The sequence below is a fragment of the Crinia signifera genome, chromosome 19 (genome assembly GCF_055691185.1).
Source record: "Crinia signifera chromosome 19, ASM5569118v1, whole genome shotgun sequence".
Taxonomy (NCBI): domain Eukaryota; kingdom Metazoa; phylum Chordata; class Amphibia; order Anura; family Myobatrachidae; genus Crinia; species Crinia signifera.
Window position 1 is genome coordinate 126,274,820 of NC_139226.1, and position 21,948 is coordinate 126,296,767.

A 21,948-nucleotide genomic window follows, 5' to 3' on the forward strand; every position below is an offset into this window, starting at 1 on the left:
AGAAATCCTTTCCGGAACACTAAACAGGGTAGGTAAGCCGAATCAGGCAGAGCACATCCCAGGGGATAATTGAGATATTTGAAAAATGCATCGCTGGTGCTCAGTACCGGATAATATAGTGTTCATTCTAGCAACCGTCATATTTGTAAACCGATGCAGTTCATCTTCCCTGCCTGGGGTGTCGCTGTCTGCTGTAGTGCTTCTAGCACAGTGTGGTCTGTATATCAGCACTGATATGCAAACCAGAACTCTTCTAGAAACACCACAGCAGACAGCGACACCCCAGGCAGGGAAGAGGAACTGCATGGGTTTTCAAATATAGCGGGTGCTAGAATGAACACTATAATATATGTGCTATAACGCGTATTTGCAATCACTATACATTATACATAAAACACATACAACTTGCTTTTAATTAACTTGAAAACTACGTCCTATAAGTAACTGGGACCTTGTCATGGTTTCTAGGTTTACAAAACTCATTCATGGTCAAGTAGGCAGTGGAACCGTTCAATAAGGAGATAATAGGAGTAAAAGTGTCATCAGTGGAAGCTGTGTATGTATGCTGCGCTAATCTGGAGAGGTTTCAAATCTTTCCTCCTTACTGTTTAATTGCATAGCAGGATTCTGAGCAAGATAATACAAGAGGATTTTCCACACATAGGCAATAACTAAATGTTTCTTTCCTTTGTAGCATAAAGGGCCCCATATACTACAATGATATGTCTGTCCCTAAAGTCTCACACGATTTCCCTTGAATGATTATGTACTGATGGACTGTATTAGGGGGGGGGCTGAAAATGCCAAACAACTTTACTGCGACATAGCGCATGTACAAAACACTCCATTTTCCATCCGATTCTATGCAATTCCAATAAATCGATAGTGCAGCATTAACAATCAAGGTTCTCTGATCCAACACTCACAGAACCGGACAGATTGGATTGTACAGAAAACACATACGATTTGCCACTTCGCAAACGATGTATCGGCCTGAAAGGTCAATATGAAACCATGCAAAATCATGTAGTGCATGGGGGCCTTAAGAAAGGAAACATTATCTGGTCATACATGAATCATGGTCACACATGAGGTAACATTTTGGGAACTTTTGTCACATAGCGGCACAGAGAACTGTAGATGTTTCAAGGACAAAAAAAAACTTAATTGCTAAAAGAGTAGAAGTGCTACTACATAAAGGCATATTGCTGTGGAAACAGAAAACATTTTATGTCAATGGGCTATTCAATTGCTTTTCACCAGCATTTCAACTTGCTATCCCAGGTGTGGTGAGCTGAAATGCACGTCTAATCTGGACCATTTGCACTAAAAAATAAATCTATTGCATATCGCCCCAAGATCTCCCATCACTTTAGAGATGGGAGATCGGGCACGATATAACAATTGAATACCAGTCTATAGGTGGCCATACAAAAGAAAGACCAGTCTTACAATCATGATTGTGTCCTTTTTATTTTTTATTTACAGGTTGCCAACAACTACCAATCTGCTCACATCCGCTGTGTTATGCCATTATTAAATGGCCCTAATGAAGCGATCCTCTGGAAACTGTTTTCAGAGTGGTGACAGAATGGAGCCAAAGGACCTCCACCGCTCTCTTCAGCATTTCCCAGTGTCTTCACTGCCACGGGCCGCCCGGAAGCTGCACCTCTCTTCTCTGCTAGTCAGTGAGGGAGTGTCACATGACTTTGGTTGTATGAGCCATCTATTGCTTGTGCTTAAAATCACATGCAATCTGCTCCCAATCCCAACTGCTCTGATGTGCAGCACGTCAGATCAGAGGAACAATCCTCCAATCCCCCGGGGCCGGCATTGCATGATTGTGTGCACACGATGTGCATACAATCGATTTTACAATCCATTGGGATTGTAGGACTGTGTGCAATGTCTTTCTGATGTATGGCCACCTTATGTGTTTGTATGTTATCTAAATACTATTAAAAATGTTTTAAAAAGAAATCACTAGCGGATAATCTGCATAGCAGAAAGTGAACACACACACACAAAAAAAAAATTATATATTTTAGTAGCTATGGTTAAATGCTTAAAAATACAGAAGTGTTTAAATCTATGTTAGGTATGTTGAGTTCCATGTATGGTGACTATCCACCAAAATATTGTCGGCTAGCGGCTTGCACCCTTTTTCCAGATAGACTACACATGCAGTATCATTGGCCAGTTCTCAATACATCCCCTGAAAGATAACGATTTCTGGCTTAGCCTGAGTGTTCTTGTGTGCAGGGAAGAAAGGCACCAGCAGAATCAGGTACAACAGCAGCTCTGCCGTCTCCATCAAAGCCTGTTGCAGATGCAAGCCTGACACGGTTAATTAGCCTCCATCCTTCCCAAGTATGAGAGCCAACTGGATAATGCAGAATGATTGCTTTGCACTGTCAAAGCCTAGTACAAATTATTTAGAAAGCTCGGTAAGTGCATTAAACAGAAGAAATCTAAATCGTACATGCCCAAATGTGTACAGATTCATACACAGAATAATCATTGTAATCCCCAGAGCGGTTTTCTAGGTTATCCTTTGTGCTATAGATATGCATCCAGAATCTTGATCCAATTGTATTCTCCCCCTGTAACATTCTCTCTAGTGTATGACATACCATGAATCGGAATCTGATTCACTGCAAACGAATACTAAGCCAGATCAAGGTTAAACACCAGCCCTTCAGTCATGATTATTAATAATGTTCCAGTTATTCATACAGGGCAAATGGGGGGGGGGGGGGGGTGCGCACATAGCTCCTTTCTATTCGGTTTCTTTGGGCGCCCCTCAATTATTGCTATTGCAGATTTCTGTTCGCACCTCAGGAGGGCGCGAGCAGGAACCTGCCCAAATTAACTTCTGATAAGCATGGGAGTAGCCTCCTGAAGTTGCAAATCCCCGGAATTATGGGTGCAAAGATACACTCATCGCAGCCAGCATGGGTCTGGTCACCCAAATAATTGAAAAGCCCTCTTCACGGGAGCTACAGGTGCGAGAAACATTTCCCGCTTGATAAAATGCCCCCAGTAGCCATGAGGGTGAACAGGTCTAACAAAGAGGGTTACATGGAGATGATGTTTGTATATGTGAGGTTGGTTTCTGCCGATGAAGCAGGAAACAGGATATTGCATGGAAGCCGCCAATATGTGGGCTCAGAATGCTTGATGTCACCAGAACCTAGTTCACATGCTTTGAATTGAAGCCATTCCATAGGATGGCTGGTTTTCGGCGATCCTCGCCGCACAAACCACCACACCGGCAGCATTGAAGAACGCCCATAGTCTCTGCAGTGGGAGAAAAAAATAAATTTTGGTACTTGTTTCCTAGCACGGCGCCCACTAAGCTAATTGCTCAGTGGGCTATTCTGGGAAATCGCATTGCATTGCATGGGCCATTTTAGTGCGGTGCGATGCGATTTTTTTATTGTAATTTATTCACTGCTCTGTATGCCGCATGGGATCGCATCGCACCTCCTGCAAAATCGCATGCGATTTTATAGGGTGTGCGATGCCATTACATTAGCTATACAATGATTGTATGTCATACAAAGAGTTTTTAGGCAACCCCCCCCCCCCCCCACCCAGAAGTGTGGCAAGCGCAGCGAGCCATGCGCGGGGAGGTGGAACGCGTCATCTGACTTTTTCATACCACCACCATCCACGTCAGCATGGAGTAGAGTTTATATAGTGTGCCGAGCACAGCGAGCCCGAAGCGCGGCAAGCGCAGCGATCCCCACAAGGGGATGCGGAATACATGTAAAGTAATCAGTATCCCCTCGCTGCGCTCGCCACGCATCGGGCTCGCCACACTATATAAAATAAACTCCACGCCGACGTGGATAGTAGGGATATGAAAAAGTCGGAGGATGCGTTCCGCTGCCGCTCGCCACACTTCAGGGTGGCGTGGATACTGGGGAGGTGCGTAAAACCTCATTGTATGTCATACAATGATATTATTGTATAGCTAATGTAATGGCATCGCACACCCTATAAAATCGTATGCGATTTTGCGGGAGGTGCAATGCAATCCCCTGGGGCACACAGAGCAGTGAATAAATTGCATCGCACGGCACTAAAATGGCCCATATGATGCGATTTCACTACGTTCGTGTACGTAGAAAATCTGGGCTGCGTGCTAGGAAACAAGTACCGACATTTTTTATAAATATTCTTGATTTTCAGGGTGGGATACAGTTCTACATCAGGGTGGGATACAGTTCTACATCAGCATACTAAACGTACCACCTCAGTCTGTAAAATTTTTTGATACAAAGCAAATTAATTCCACAGATATCTTTAATGTTTGGGTATAGCCAGCCATACATCTACAGATCGATTGTCCGATCTGTCTGGTTGGGACAAAATCCTGGTAATGGATGAGAGCAAATGACAGTTGACCATTTGCTTTGAATTGCTGGAAAACTGCCAAAAAACTGTCACTCATCCATTACCAGGTTTTTGTTCCAACCAGCCCAATCTGACAATCGATCTGTAGATGTATGGCCAGCTTAAGTCTTTGTTGAATGTGGAGTGTGACTGCTCCATCTACGAGAGCCACATCTCCAACATAACGTCAAGGATTACAATCTACGCGCATTCTAGACAAAGCAGCATAGCTGTAACGATTGTTCTAGAATACATTTAAAACCTGAAATCAGACAATGGCATGTATTCAATGCTTTTTGCGAGTCAGGCTCACTGTTCGCTCCTGCATGTCACCGTGACCTCGCTGAAGCACTCACCACTTTTAATCATCTCCTCCTTTCTGTCTGTCTCCTTATTCAACGCTTCTGCAGCTCACCATCCCTTTTTGCGAACTCTGCATAATTATGCGAGGGGAAAAGGGTGAGCTGTAGCAGGAGAGATCAGGTTTCTCCTGCTCTCCATGTGAGGTGTGCAGACTTGTGTTTGAGCAGTGTGTTCGGGGATCTGTGGATTTTGGCTTCTGAACAGGTTTAAGGTTAGTGTTTTGTGCATTGTTTTTATTACAACACATGGCTGTGTGACAATTTTAATTGGGTTTGTGGCTGCAGACTGGTGCTGTGTATTTTGTCCTCATTTATTCTTATTATTGTGTTGTGCTTTGGCCTTTCAGTGCCCTGGGTTTTTATTTTATTTATTTTGTAATTGTTAGCGTTTTTAAATGCCTTTTTGGGGGCTTTGGTTTAGTTTAGTTTTTTTAATACACCCCTAAATTGTGGTTTTATGTTAGGTGGGGTCTCCCTGAGCTTCCCTGCCTGCTGCATGCTGTTTTATGTTAGGGGGGTCTAACTAGGAGCATTACTGATTTCTTATTGGATACCATTAAAATAACTTATTAAATTCCAAATAAATTAATATAGAAGTACAGCATTATGGCACTTGCAATAAATACATTAGAGTACATTTTTTTTAATTTATAAACCATAAAAAAACAAAAAAAAATAACAACTTTAACAAAGATAGCCCTACAGTTCACCTAAAAAAGATGCCGAGGGAAAAATGGAGAACTGCTCTAAAAAAAGAAACCAACAGGACTCGCAATTTGTGCATTGAATACACTTTTGGAGAGAGACACTAAAATCCCCATTGAACAGAAATGGTGAGAAGTGCAGGGTGAACTGAGTTAGCTTCGCAAAATATTTTTGGAGAAGCAACAGAGCTGAATAGAGGGAAGCACAAAATAGGAGAGAAAAGTTCACCACTCTCCAAAAAACATGCACTCTCACCGTTTTTTACGGCGACATAGGAGCATTGAATACATGCCATTGGCTGCTTTTGTAAAGGCTGCATTCTAAACGATGTAATTCCAGAGAAATATCATCTCAAGCAATACAAAACCTGCCTTCTGCTACTACTCAATGCGAGCATCCTACAATTTGACCAGGTAATTTGAGACAATCGAGGCAATTTAATTGAACAGTTTGTCCAGCTCCGGGAACGAGTGCCCACGGCTATCATATTGGCAGAGCTGTAAAACTGCGGCCATAGGCTTTCTGATCACCCGACTTATCTAGTGCCGCGTTTATTTGTATACTTACCAAGTGCACCAACAGCTTCGCGCCCAGCACTTTAGGTGGAAAATAAAGTTCCCAGCAGCTAAGCCATGGAGGTGGTGTGAATAACTGAATAGTTCTATGCATTCATCCATAGAGCTCAACAAATTCACATTCAGCTGAGTTCCCCCATTGTTGTTTAACGTTGTATATTATTACTGCATTCTGCCTCCACAAATTGTTAAGCATAGTGTCTGTTATTAATCTCTATTACTGTGTACTTTTAGTGCAATATATTGATTGCTTAACATCTATCTCCAGGGATGCAGTTAACAGCCAAAAGACTGGTGTCAGAACGCGAACATCGATGAGGATGCCGATGCCTGAATCCCAACTGCCGGCAGCCCTATGGGAAGTATGCCAGGGTTAGCATTATGCAGGGGGGGCATTGCATATCACCCTATGTATTGCACCTAAGACGACTGCCTCACTTGGATCTTTTGCAGCTGGAATGCTTGGAACCGATGATCCAAAGGCCTGTCTTATGTTTCAGTTACATTGATGCTTTCTGAGTTCAATGTAGGTGCAGGGTGCTGACCAGTAAGGACCAATTTTAAATTTTTCAACACAATTATATCGCATCCAAAATAAGGCCCATCATAATAAAAATATGCCAGACTCATTAAGCCCCCTGCAGCTATAGCTAACACTATGCCCCCCATAGTGTTAGCTATAGCTGCAGGGGGCTTAATGAGTCTGGGAGGGATTCAATTGTTGTTCAGTTGTTCCATTCGACTGGGAACAGCCTCTGTTGAAGAGATTTCTTCTTGCAGCCGGCCATGCTGCCAGGGAATGTGCAAAAAGTGACCTGTTTGGGCGCACAAACTGTACTTTCACGTCGCACGCAGCACTTTGGTCTGCGTTTAACAGTTTTATGTGACTGAACCCGGTATGTTTGGGCACAATGAGCAAGGAAACAATAAAAACATATGAATTGCTCCGCCCCGATCTCCTGTGAGGTGAGAGATTGGGTGCGCACAATTGAATTGCCATCTCAATTGTGGTGTGTGCGCATAAGAATGCGCATCTATCAGACCTATTCATTTGTTTTTTCCAATCAGACATCTATTAGCAGTTAATGGGATTGACAGATCTGGGTTTTAGCCACGTAAAATAGTTATACTTGATTGGGCATCTGATCCCAAAGTTTGGACACTTTGGGAAGCAAAACTACACACTCACATTATTTTATTGCATCCTCAGAGGCTGCGAGAATAAAATGTGACTGCCGTGGCTAATGGGTGTTTGATCGGAGCAACAACTGAATAGTTCCGATAGAGGTCTCGTCGAATAGATGCCCATCAGGGGGTGCGCCGCTATTGAATAACCCCCTATATGCTACGCTCATACTATCTGTAGAGCTCATTTAAGTCCACTGGAGAAAAGCACTATAATAATTAGTAGTACACAGAGCCAGCAGCCATTGCTACCACCATGTGAATGTTGAGCAGGTTATGGACATAGAATTCTTGTTAAAGGGCAACTGAAATAGGGTTAATCCAGAAATGTGTGCAGAGAGAAGGGCAGCTTTGTGCTGCTAATTCCTGTACATGGCAACAGTACAAGACAGTCTTATTAAGAGGGACACTATACTTCTCAAATGGGTTCTAGCCCTTAGCGCAAACTGTTCCTAAACCCAGAAACACAATTTACAGGAGTACTGTACTAGAGGAATGCCAGCAATGTTAGCTAAAAAAAAAAAACCACACAACAAATGAGTTTAGCAACGTGAAGCCGAAAACTGCTTAATGAAGATTTCCATATCAGATTATTTAGGATTTAGATACATGGTGATGTAGGATTAGTGATGTCACTAGTTTCTTGCAACTTCATAGGTAGCACGCGCTAATAAAGACCATGACTGCAAGGCGCAGTGCCTGTAGCCCACTAAGCAGGACGTAGATGGGACACTAGTTGTATTGGATTATGGGAGATAATTTAAAGCCATTATTTAAATATGATATGGTTAAACAGTCAACTTTGGTACATGCAGGGGTATGTTCTTGCCAATGGTAAAAGCACACAAACCAGAACATTAAACATTCCAAAGGCAAGAGGGGAGTTTATCTACAAAAGGTATATAAGCACCACAGCTGGGGAACGTTAAACAGAACAAACTGGAATAGGTAAATAAACACATTTGTATATGCGTTTGCACATGCCTTCTGGATATATTCCTTAAATATTTGTATAAGTTGGACATTCAACCCTAGATGAAAATATTACTTAATGCATTCACAAAAGAAGCAAACAGAGAACATAACTACAGGAACCAATAGAATTTCAATTAATAATGAGCAATCTTGCATCAACGTGTTGCTCAAATCAAGCAGACGGTCATTCCTTGAAGCATTTGCTCAACCTCTTTACACTGCACCACGGACCCGGTTAATTGCAGAGTTGGTGTCGCGTGTAACCGGGTAGAGGTGCAGTGTGAAAGCACCAAAGCTTATATCCCGGGTCAACCAACCTGGCAATTTGTTTCAGGTTATAAGAGGGGTTAAACCCGGGTTGCCCGCTGTATAATGGGTGACCTGGGTTTATGTGAAAGCGCCGAACCTGGGATCTGAATCAGCATTGCGATGTGAAATACAGAATGTCTGAGCACAAACAAGACAATGTCAGGCAAGTGATTTTAGATAAATTATAGAACACTCAGACTAGTAAGAACAGAGGCTAAAACAAACCAGACCGACGAAGAAGGGACAAAGACTATATAATGAACACAAGCAGCCAATTAGGAGACGTGTTTGTCAAAAGAATATAAGATAATCCAGTCCCACACAATAAATTCAGACCTACTCTGCAGTTAATACATAGCATGTAGTGTAGATATATGTAAAACCTGAAATGACCGTTACAACAGCCAATGTCTATTTTCCATGATTTTATTTAAGTGCTGGTAGAGGTAAGACTATCCGTTCCACAAACGAGCTTTACTGACCCCACGTGGTGTAACGTCTATGACAATGTCTCAGCATTTGAGGCTTTCACTGCAGGATTTAAAGCCTGCATGAGCTGAAGTGGTTAACCACAAACGCAAAATACCCTGCTCAGTGCTGGATCTCTTGTGTCTTATAGGGGCCAAATAAATAATATTGTCCCTGGCCCAGCTCATGTACATTGCTCCAGCCACAAAGTGCATTTCTGGAAAGCAAGGCTGGCAAGCTATCATCCTCTCTGTACCTGCTATGTTACAGTGGTACCTCTCTCCTAACACTGCATTCTGCTGCACAGTGATGAAATAGCATACAAATGGATGTATATGTATATATTATGGATGATATACGTACCAGGAGTGTTACATTTCATGGAATATATATTTCTGTGACGTATAACACACTCCTGGTACAGAATACGAATATCATCCATAATGCCCAGACTGACACACAATGTCCTAGTGGCCTTAATTGCTCTTTAATTGTCCTTGTCCAAGTTACTAAATGTGATGGGCATAATTTATCTTACCAGTGTCATGGATCTCAAAGTTGACACAAGCATAGAACAGGTACAAAACACTGGGGCAGATGTATTAAGCCTTAACAAGAGATAAATGCAAGGGTGATAAAGAGAGATAAACGTCCAGCCAATCACTTGCTAACTGCCATGTTACAGGCTGTGTTTGAAAAAAGTCAGTAAGGAGCTGATTGGCTGGATGTTTATTGCTCCTTATCACCCTTGCATTTATCTCTTGTTAAGGCTTAATACATCTGCCCCCACTATTAGGAAAGACACCAAAACACAGCCCATTTTGTAGACTCTAATTTAAAAGCATATGCAAAACATTTGTGACTTCAGCCCAGTGGCGTAACTATAGCTCCGCAGCCCCCGCGGTGGCGGGGGGGCGCAGAGAAATTGGGGGTTCTGCCAGGGGGGCTATAGTTACCCGCGGTCTGCGTCTCGCCCAGCTCTCTGTCGGGACCTTCCTGACGTCACGGTCCCGGCCGCCTCCTGCTGCAATGAAAACTGACAATTAGAAAATGGCTGCCCCCATACTGCAGACAGTTTTCTGTCTGCCGTATGGGGGCAGCCATTTTCTAAGAGTCCGTTTTCATTGTAGTAGCAGGAGCCGGCCGGGACCGTGACGTCAGGAAGGTCCCGACAGAGAGCCGGGCGAGACGCAGACCGCGGGTAAGAAGGGGGGGCAGGTTAGGTGTGTGTGTGTGTGGGGGGGGCGCCGAATAAACGTGAGGCGGGGGGGCGCTAAATAGTTAGTTACGCCCCTGCTTCAGCCTATGATGAATCCAATCAAGAGGGGAATGCAGTCATATGTTCAGAACCGCTTAGGAATGCAGATCACAAATAAACTCTCCCAGGGATATAAATATGACATACAGTTGATTATGAAGCGGGGAAGGAAAGGAAAGCACCAAATTATAAACATGCCTGTCAGATGACATAATTGAAAAAGCAGAGGCTGGTTAGAGCTGGTTCAATAAAGCACAGCCACATCCACTACTGCAAAGCAAACCAAAGTAAGTAGTGTCTTAGGAACAGAGCTATAAGCTAAAACAATAAGATGCCTAGTAACCAGCAACACGGTTGAAGCATGAGGTGTAGTGCCACATAACTTGAGGTGCATACACACTGAGAGATTTTATCTATGTATGATTTTGACTATGGGATTTCCCTTGAACTATACGATTTTGTACCTGTTCATAACCCCACTATCCACTACGTATGGAGTTAATTTTATATAGTGTGGCGAGCGCAGTAATCCGTGTCCGCTCGCCACACTATATACAATCGACCCCATACGTAGTGGATAGTGGGGTTACGAACAGGTAAAAAAAAATCGCAACGATATATCGGCCAATATCGCATCCGATATATATTGGGCGCCGTGAAACTAAACAAGTACCCACAAGGGGCGCCGTGAAACTAAACAAGTACCCACAAATGTAATGTGTCAACAGCTCTGTTGTGTGGTTGCAGCCTGACCCAGAGATTCAAAACGTATGTGCTTTAAATGATCTCCTAAATGTGATTAGATTAAAACCACATATACACTGTGGGGAAATACTACTCAATGGTGGTGCTTTAGTTTTTGTCCAGGGATTCTTCCATTAATTACAGCGACTAGCTCCAAGGAATCTTTAATAACAGATTTCTGCTCGCACCCTCATGAGATGCAAACCGAAATACACCTCAGTCCGCTCGCGAGCATCAGACGCACTGTAACTATATTGCGCCAGCACTTAGCTACAGGTGAAACTGCTTATTGCAACTAATCCCGCACATTTTTTATGTGAATAGAGTGACACAGATGAAGTTACATTTAATAGCCTCCAGGAACATACCCCGGGAGATAAATTCCCGCATAAAAATTGTAATCTTCCCCAATGGGGGCATATGATGCGCTCCCGCATCATCCCCGGCCACCGCCAACACTCAAGTACACCTAACAGGTCATGTTTGGATTACTAAAAAGGTGCCCATACACTGAGCTAATTTCGACGAATCATAATGACAAATCGGCCCAAATTGGGTCAGTTTGATGTGCGCATAGGACCTGCTGGACATCCAACCACCAGACCTGGGACCTCCCTCCTGGTGGCAAGCAGGGACGCCTGCGATCCATCACAACAAATTGTGATGGATCGCAGGCGTCCCTGCCGCCTGGGAAGGTCCAGGCGGCTCGCAGCAGGGTATCGGGTGGCAGTACACAGCAGCAGCGTATGGCCGCATTTACGCACAGCAGCTGATTGGGAGTACTCTCCCCGATTATGCGCCCTGTGCCTCCTCAGGGTGAACTCTTTCCAGCTCCTGCGAGCACCATACAGACTTTAGCACTATGGCATAGGATGTTCAAACCTTTCAAATTTAAGCGGCACATAAGATTTGAAAATTGGATCCCGGCTGTTGCAGGAGCGCTGTAAGCGGTTTACCAGCATACGTTCTTACATTGGCACTGCGTACACAAGGATGCAACCATTTTGCCAATACTTCCATTTCAGTTGAAGGGTCAGCATTTCAGCTGTATCCGCCTGTACCCAGCTTTACTGTGGAAGATGGGATAATTACAGACCCAGAGAAAGTGATGATATGCGTGATTAACGAAATCCCCAAAACATGGCCTGCTGGTAGTTCTTGAGGACTGAAGTTGAGGGAAGCATTGTTTTAGCATTTGATTTATATCCCAGTAAAACACGAATGAAAGAACATACTAGACGAGTGCTGAAAGTGGAGCTCTGTACTCTCCATGTCCCCTTAAAGAAAACTTCAGGCAAATTTTATTTTTTATCATTACTGCTACAAATCTATACAGAAGAGAAAAAAAAAAAAAATGACCGTCTCAAGTTTAAGTCCTGGGGTGTACTATGTACTCTTCACCTCTGCCTATAAAATCAGGAATTGGGTGCCGACAGCGAGGACATAGTCAAACATCCTATATACTGAATAATGTGTTCAAAATGCTCCCTGTAACCTTGCGGTAAATGGAAACGGCTTGTCACCTCGCCATGCCTGACATTTGCAGGAACATTTATCTGAAATGTACAGAAATCGCAGCTTCGGCACTTTGCTGTCACATCATAATCCAACACTGTCCTTCTTGAGCATTTTGCTGAATTGTTAAGCTGTTGCTGCTGAGCTGTTACAGCGGTCATACAAGTCTATCGGGGCTGTGTGTAACCAGCTTTACAACGGAATCCATTTTATTGTTCATTTTTTTACATGAAAAAAAGCTTGAAATTTCCCATCATCCAATGCCGACTGGATGAAGTGCACTTCACTGACAAGCTTTAATAAAAGGGGGAAGAGCCAGATTTAACATAAAGGAAAACCATTAACAGAACTCCTAAAGAAAAGCTGTTATAATTGAAAGCCAAAAAGAGCCTCAAACGAAGGGACGTATTAAATCAGTACCAGCTGTCCCGTCTCAGCCATGACTGCTTTGTCCGCATTTGTCCTCTGGACCTTGGTGTGCACCATTTACTGTACTAGTTACCAACCCGCCAAAATGATGGAATGTAACATCAGTAATGTCAGAGCCGGCAGCTGTGCACACCCAAATACAGCAACACAGGAATTGCTCCATCTGGTGGTCGCTTGCACACAAAACACTTGGATTGCCCTAAAGAAGTGAGGAACAGCGTTAGCCTTTTATTATATAGGATCATAACTGGTGGCTGGACAATCAGTCTGCAAGATATTTTAATTGTGCAGGGGAAGATATGTATTTAGACACCACACATGCCTTGCAATAATTAGTTATCAGAAGTATTGGTACTTGTGTATTATCACAGCGCCCACTAAGCTATTTGCTTAGTGGGCTATTCTGTGTAGGAAAAAAAAATCGCATCGCACGGCCGTTACAATGGCCCATGCGATTTTCCTATGTACTGTATTCAGTGCTCTTTTATTTATATTGTATAGGGTGTAAAATGCCATTAGGTATACGATAATGACATACAATGAGGTTTTAGGCACCCCCCACCCCGAAGCGTGGCGAGCGCAGGCGAAACGCGTCCTCCGACCTTTTCATACCCCTACTATCCGCGTTGGCGTGGAGTTGATTTTATATAGTGTGGCAAGCGCGGCGAGCCCGAAGCGTGGCCAGCCCCGCGCGGGGATGCGGAATACATGTAAAGTAATACTCGCTACACTATATAAAATCAACTCCACACCAACGTGGATAATAGGGGGATGAAAAAAAGGTCGGCGGACGCGTTCCGCCTACGCTTGCCACGCTTTGGAGTGGCGTGGATAGTGGGGGGTGTTACATAAAACCTCATTGTATGTCGTTATTGTATACCTAATGGCATTGTACACCCTATACAATATAAATAAAAGAGCACTTAATATATTACATAGGAAAATCGCATTGCATGGCCGTTACAATGGCCCAAGCAATGCAATGCGATTTTCCTACGGTGCCGTACGTAAGAAACTTGGGCGCCGTGATAATACACAAAGTACCAAAGTATTTTATGTATCAAATTTGTAGGGGTACATTGGCTAACTGGGATTTTATCCAGGCATAATATAAGAATTACAGCGAAAGTATAGTGGACTACAGTTTGAAATGTAACCATACCTCATCTTATTGTAATAACAATGTCTATGCTTCAACACGCATAGGCTTAAAAGAGTCACAGTCTCCTCAGCATTAGCTGTCCCAAGTTTTAGACCCTCTGGTCAGCAAGTGCAGTGGGTGGGGGGCTAATTGCTAAATCTTGCATTACCTTTACCACTTTTCTTTGGAAAACACAGTCCTGGTGTCAAATGCTAGTAAATGATTTGCCATGGGAATACCATTAAACTTAAAGCCGTTTAGAAAACGTACATAGTGTCAGGTACAGAGCATTTATTTATGCTTAACATCTACTGCCCGACGAATCGCCTGCTATTATCTGCTGGAAACAAGATGAGAAAACCAAATATTATTTGCAGTGCAAACACAGCCGTCGACTCACATCCACTCTCACTTCTGCAGAGTGTTGGTTACAACCTGTGAAAAACAAAACTAGGTAAGAAGCCATCGACATTAAAGGCGGCTTTGTTAACCTGATGAGTGCAGAGTATCTCATTACTCCTGCAGTTCCACCCTTCGCAGAGACTGTAGCACATCAGAGTGCTGTAGATACTTCATTTGAAATCACATATTAAAAACCATCGGTGTTGATTTAAAAGCATAAATGTCAACCGATTGCTTGCAGGCAATCGGGGTGTTGGATTACATCCACATGGGGGGATACGGCCCCCATGTGGATGTAATCCAACACCCCAACATAAGTCAATGAGCCGAACCAAGCGGGATAGAAATCAACGGGAAATATGTACAGAACTGAAATGGAGTGGTAACAATGAAGCGAGTATATCTTTCACACTGTCAAATATGGAACGCTGACCCAGGCTATCACTGCCTGTTCTGTGATGTAGAGGAAGTGTAACACATTGCGGACACCTGTAATAAAGTAGACCCATCTCCTATAAACTGAAAGCAGCTATGTTCGCTGAAACAATATTAATATTACAATTCTGCTCTTTAAACACAGTAGTGGTGACATTCGGCCCTCATGAATATTCTCTTGAACATTAGCATATCCTACATCAGAGGGGTCACTAGTGGCAAGTTAGTGGAGAGCTGCATTCCCATTACTGTCATCATTTTGAGCTGTAGATAGTCGTCTTCAGATCTCTCTCTCTATATATATATGGTACATGATAATCAGATTATCCAGTGGCTCACAACTAAAAGATAGTCATGTCCCAGGGTGCGGATCCGGACCATAAACACAGATACTCATCAGATCTTCTTCACAACCCCATAATAAAGCTCTTTTACACATCATAAAAACTAAATCCTCCTGCAGAAAAGATAAATATGCCTAAACGTGCACAATAAGCTCCCAAATGCTATTATAGACAAAGTAAACAAAATGTCGCAGACAGTCATAAAAGATCATTTGAGCTGACACGCCACCATATAAGTCCAGGTTCATGGCAGGTTAACACTTCCCCGTGCTTTGGGCTTGAACACTAAACACTGCATAGAATAATGAAAAGAACAAAGTGCTAATCCAATGCAAAGTTTTTTACAAGTCTATACAAATATGTCATTCTAAAGCTGAAAGTCAGGGAGGGAAAACTGCACAGCGATTGAAGTACACCTATATAGGACAGCCAGAACATCCGCGCATAATACACCAATGAGCATTAAGAGCGAGGATTATTCAGTTTGTAAAAAATATTATGATAATGGTGAGCTTGGATGTTCTATCATTAAAAGGTGGTGACTGCACAGAAAACATACATAAGCCCCACGCCTAGGAATGACAATTTGACCTTGTTTTATAACAGCGCAGGTGGCTCGAACATCTGAACAGAACAAACACCATAAAGCAAACGCAATTTGCTGGTCACACACATTTAATGACATATGCTAGAGTTTATATAACCTGTTTCAGACAATAAGCAGTAACAATTAATACAACCATTATTTACCGTTTCTTATATAGAGCACACATATTCCGCAGCGTTGTACAGAGAATATTTGAACATGCACATCAGTCCCTGCCCCAGTGAAGCTTACAATGTATGGGGTAGATTTATTAAGCTCGGTGAAGTGATAAAGTGTCTGGTTTTTATCACCGGCCAATCAGCTCCTACCTGTCGTTTTTCAAACCAAGCCTGTAACTTCACAGTTAGGAGCTGATTGGCCGGTGATAAAAACCAGACACTTTATCACTTCACCGAGCTTAATAAATCTGCCCTTCAATTCCCTACCATATGTACACGCACACACACAGACAGACATTCTAAGGTTAATTTTGTTGGGATACAATTATCCTACCAGTATATTTTTGGGATTGTGGGAGGAATTCTACGCAAGTACAGGGAGAATATCCAAACTCCGCACAGTTAGGTCCACGGAGGAAATAAAACACATGACCTCAGTGCTGTGAGGGAGGAATGCTAACCATTACACATGGCCCGGGACCGCCCACAGCTGTGACGTCGGCGGGCCCAGTCCGCACGAAATCCTAGAGGGAACACTAACACATATACATACAAAAAAGGAGAGAAGTGCAAATGAGCACATCGCATTGTACAGTCCAAAAACTATGTGCTGCAGGTACATTTTGAACTAGATTGCATGGCATCTTGTTAAAAACGCATGGTGCTTTAGCACATCACATGAGTTTTGAACTAGATGCAATGCAATATCTAGTTTAAAAAACGCACTATGGGCCTTATTCTAGTTCACTCTTTCTGACAAAATCCTTCTTAGATGGACAAAACCATGTGCACTGCAGGGGGGCAGATGTTACTTGTGCAGAGAGAATTAGATTTGGGTGGGGTTTTACTTCAAAGTGAGATCTATATTGCAGTGTAAAAATAAAGCAGCCAGTATTTACCCTGCACTGAAACAAAATAACTCACACAAATCTAATTCTCTCTGCACATTTTACATCTGCCCCCCTGCAGTGCACATGGTTTTGTCCATATAAGAAGGATTTTGTCAGAAAGAGTGAACTAGAATAAGGCCCAATGTGTATGGGTGGCATTAGAACTGTTTCAAGGTCATTTAAACTTTGAGTGCCAAGTGAATTTGTCAAAATTGGTGTGATAATTACCAAGCAATTGTTTTTTCATAATGGCCTGTAATGTTTAATGTCTGCTGGCATTTTTAGCTGATAATTTGCACATCTATCAGGTTACGGTAATAAAAAAAAAGTTACAGTGGGAAAGAAAACATGCTACACACATTGCAAGAAATCATTTCTTGATTTCTCAAACCCTGTCAGGGTCCTTCCTCAGATCCTAAATAATTGCCATATATGTGAATACATTGCAGATCCTACTAGGTATTTTGAATAATACAGCAACAGGAGACATGCTCAGACCTTAGTGATAATCATGAAGTGGTGGGGGCATGATAATCAGGGACTGAAGTTAAAGGAGGGGGGGGGAGGGGGCAGATGATCCCTAGGTCCAGTGCAGATGAAAAGACAAGAATGTCCCAGGGCTGGGCATGCATTTCAGCCATAAGAGAGCACGTGATTGGGCATTTATGCTTTAGAACCAATCATTTATGCTACAGAAGAGAACAATGTACCTACCCAAGCCATTACCTAAACGTAGGGGGGCATACACTGGGTAGTATTCAATTTTTATATCATGCCCGATCTCCCGTCTAAAGTGACGGGAGATATTCAATTGATCTATTTGCGCACATTATGGTCAGGTTTTTGTGCACCACCACCGCGGAATAGCTAGCTTAAATGCTGTTAAAAACAATTCAATATGGCCCAATGTGTAGCTGACGGAATTGTATTCAAACAAAATGGCTTGGAAACATGCTCACACAGGACAAAATCTAAAACACCAGGGAAAGGTACAAGTGGCATCAATATGTACACAATGAAATCATTTTAAGTTTTATTATCATCCTCTAAGAGTTTTAAGCACCATTGATAGCTTTCATATTCCACAGGATGTGCATGGCCTACATATGACCCCCCTCCCCACCTCCCGATACATAAAACTCCAGCCATGCAAACCAGAAGCACGCTTCACATTTGTTCTTAAAAAGCACTTTCATCACATTTCATTAAGTTGTTTTAATTCCTTTTTTTTTTAAAACACCACAAAGTGGATGAGAAACTATAAAGGGGCGCGCACACACACAGCGATTTTGTGCTCTTTTCTAAGCAATCTGACTTATACCCCGTTCTCACTGCAGCCAAATTCCCGGGTCTAGCACGTCGATCTGGGAATTTGACTTTTAACCAGGGATTTTTGGCAGTGTGAACGGGTCGCATACCCGGATCTCATACACGGGTAAAACCCTTCTTTTTACCCGTGTCTGAGATCCGGGTATGCAGACGCGGGTTGACCAGTTCATAATGCCGAAAACCCAGTGTTTAAAGGCAAATTCCCGGGTAGAACTTGTACACCCGGGGATGTGCCTTGCAGTGAGAACGGGGGTCCAGCGCGGCATTGCTTAGAAAGTAAGCACAGATCTCACCGTGTGTAGGCCCTGCGCGGTCTCGCACATCACTATCGCCTGCTAATACCCCTTTTAGACCAAAACGCCGGGTCGCACCCGGCTTTTTGGACCCTGGTTGAAGCCGGGTGCGACCCGGTGTTTAGGGGCATTTACACCGGACGGGCTTAAACGCCCGCACCCCCCTCCCGCCCCTTCCCGGCGCTTGAAGAGGACAGCGCGATGTCATCTTCAAGCGCCGATCGACGCCGCCGTACCCGGAACGCTGCTGGGGGCAGCCCAGCACTAAGGTAGGCTGCCCCCAGTCCCCGCGCACCCCCCCGCCATCGCACAGGAGGTGAATGGATGCCGCACACAGGCATCCGTTCACCTCCCTCCCCCGCCGCTGCTGTCTGCAGAGTATAGCAGACAGCAGCGCCGGCTGTCAGTGTCAGACCGACAATCCGTCCAACCTGCGGACGCTGCGGTCCGCAGGTTGGACGTTCCCCATTCATGTAAATGGGAGCCGGGTCATCCGACCCGGCGTTCCCATTTACACCGCCCTCTACCCAGGTCCTAGCCGTGTTCTACCCAGGTCAGGACCTGGGTAGAAGTCCCGTGTAAAGGGACACGGCGTTAGGGATTTACACAGCCGAAGATCCGGGTCTGACCCGCCGCTGACCCGGATTTTTCGGCGGTGTAAAAGGAGTATAAGTCACCGCATGCAGTCAAAATCTAGTCAAACTGCTTAACAAGTGACTTCAAATGTGTGTATAAAGATCTCTCATTCTGAATTACTATCCTGCCTTTTTTTGCTTAAACAAAATCGCTCAGCACAAATAACTGCATGTGTAGGTTCTCTCCATGGGCGATCTGGACACAGGGAAATCCCCTACCCTAAATAGCTTATCAAAATCACTTAGCACACATCTCTACGTGTGTATGCCCCTTACGCAACACAATGTTGTCTTTGGAAGGTCAATAACTATTCCCTGCTACTTGAAAACCAACCAGTGTAAATGTAAAGCTAAAGGTGGCCATACACACGCAAATTTTTCTTCAGATCTGTCTGGTTGGAACAAAAACATGGTTATGGATGAGAGCAAATGACAGTTGACCATTTGCTTGGAAATGCTGGAAAACTGACAAACTGTCACTCATCCATAACCATGTTTTTGTTCCAATCAGCCAGATCTAAAGATAAATCTGACTAGTGTATGGGCACCTTAAAACTTTGACAGTTTCCTAAACTTCCCCCCAAAAAACTGACTACAATAACCTTTTCCTTGAGCTTTGCTGCCAAGATACAGTACAAATGTAAAATAAAATAAAAAAATGCTCAGTAATCACAGTATTTAAAAAAAAAAAAAATATGACATACTTCATACACTTGTTGTTGTAAATAACTCATAACTTCATGCACAAACATTTCCTCAATGGGATGTGGCCAATAGAAGTTACAAATACTCATCTGAAGGTGAAACTGGGCCAGGCGGCAGCAGTTTCCTGTTGTATGAAGAAGAGCATGAAAAGCCTTGCCAGACCACATACCACTAAAGATCATGAACTTAGATCCAAATGAGGCAACTATTGTTGTGATGGAAAAATTGCAATATATCAACTGCTACAGTGTATACGGTAAGTTTCATTCATACATTTTATTATGCACCCCCATAGGCTTATGAACTGATTTGCACAAATTTAGGGGCGACGTATGACCAATTTAGGGGCAATGTAGGGAACCATCGCCTGTGTTCGGACTCCATTACAGCAGCACATTGCTCCTAACTGAACTAACCCCAAAAGCATAAACCAGAATAGGTCAATGATTAACTGGTTTTCCGGTTGTGAACTACATTTGTTTAGCTTCATGCAAGAACATACAGCAGAGGGATAATAAGGTAGGCCTTGTCGGATATTTGTCAGAGGTCTTTATGTACATATGCCAAATACCCGTGTGCCAATAGTGCGTACATGGATAGCAGCAAAACAAATAGGGTAAGACAAATGTGGTCAAGCCATTCAACTGTATCCTAGGCCTCCATGATCCTGACAAGGCAAAGCAACAATGTATCACACCACACAGTGGTATGGAAACCACATAATATTCACAGGTAAGGACACAACTGTGCAACTGAAAACAAAGAGCCAGCATAACTGTGACAGGTTGTGCCCACTCAGCCTGGCACTCTGACCCTCAGTCCCCCAGGGTGCACATATGATCCTGGGATGAGGAGTGAAACTTTTGTCAGGTCACTAAATATCCAATCTGTATATCACACCATTGTCAGAGTGCTAGGCTGGGGTCAGACCCAGCATGCAGTAGCCAGGCCAGGGCATACCAGCACATATAACCCTGGGCATAAGGGAACACTCTGGGCCTGCGACTTAGGAGGACAATGGGGAATAATGAGCAATTACACCCAGGCTGCTGCCAGCTACACAGGGACGGGTACTGCACCAGCACAGGCCTCTGGGGGGGTAAGAGAGGAGCTCAGGGCCATCCCATACACCCAGAGAAGGGGACCGGACACTTACCTCCCCCGAAGCTCTACACCATCAATACAGGTCTGTGTGGACCCCGCAGGGAGGAGGAGGAGGGAGGGCGGGGTGTGGGGGCGGCCTGGCTCGCTTCTGCCAGGTCGCTGTGTAGAACGGCTGTGCGGGAGAATAGGCTCCCCGGGCCCGGAGGTCAGTATCCTGAGGCCTATAGCGGTGTCACAGTGAGCACAGCCGCTGGGGAGGTGAGGCTGTGACGGGCGGGGAGGGCCGGCTTCTCCCGGTGCCTGACTCTGTGTGTGTGAGCCTCAGTGCCAACTGACTCCTCCTCTCCCTCCAACCGCCTCCGGCTCCACCCACCCTCCAGCAAAGCGCCGCCGCATTGGAGAAGGCACAGCGTCAAACCCCGCCCACCCAAATGTACATCGTGACGTCCGCTAATCACGGAGTCCAACAAAGTGATTTAAGGAAAAAAAAAAAAAGCAGATAAATCGGCAAGGGCGTAAGACGACATACGGGTCTTTCGTGACGTCACCGCGCTGTGTCTGCTGGGAAGTGTAGTCCCTAACAATGTGCTCTATAGTCTGCAGCAGTGCAGCTGCTGTGGTAGAGGGGAGGCTGAGATTCTCCTGCTTCTCCCTGGAGTTTATCACTACACCAATGTAACTGGCCACTTATAGGACTATAACAATAACTATAACAAAACTATGAGAAATAAGGTCCCTGTTGTCCATTGCACATTGAAGTCTGGTTAAAGTTAATTGCACCGTATGTTTAACATGCCATTTATATTCTATAAGTGGTTATGAGATGCACTGAGCTTCAAAAGTGATAAAATGGAGAGTGATAAACAACCAGCCAATCAGCTCCTACCTGCCATGTCACAGACTGTGTTTGAAAAATGTCAGGCTGGAGCTGATTGGTTGATTGTTTATCACTCTCCATTTTATCACTTTTGAAGCTTAG

General features: G+C 43.9%; 1 protein-coding gene across 3 annotated transcripts in view; it reads right to left on the reverse strand.

Annotated features, from left to right (window-relative positions):
* RERE (arginine-glutamic acid dipeptide repeats) overlaps positions 1-21,348 on the reverse strand; it is a 290,268-nt gene extending 268,920 nt beyond the window's left edge. For all 3 annotated transcript variants that reach the window (XM_083163291.1, XM_083163286.1, XM_083163289.1), the window contains exon 1: positions 21,022-21,348. The gene's annotated coding sequence lies outside the window, so the exon portion shown is untranslated. The remainder of the gene's footprint in view (positions 1-21,021) is intronic.
* Between the last annotated feature and the right edge of the window lie 600 nt (positions 21,349-21,948).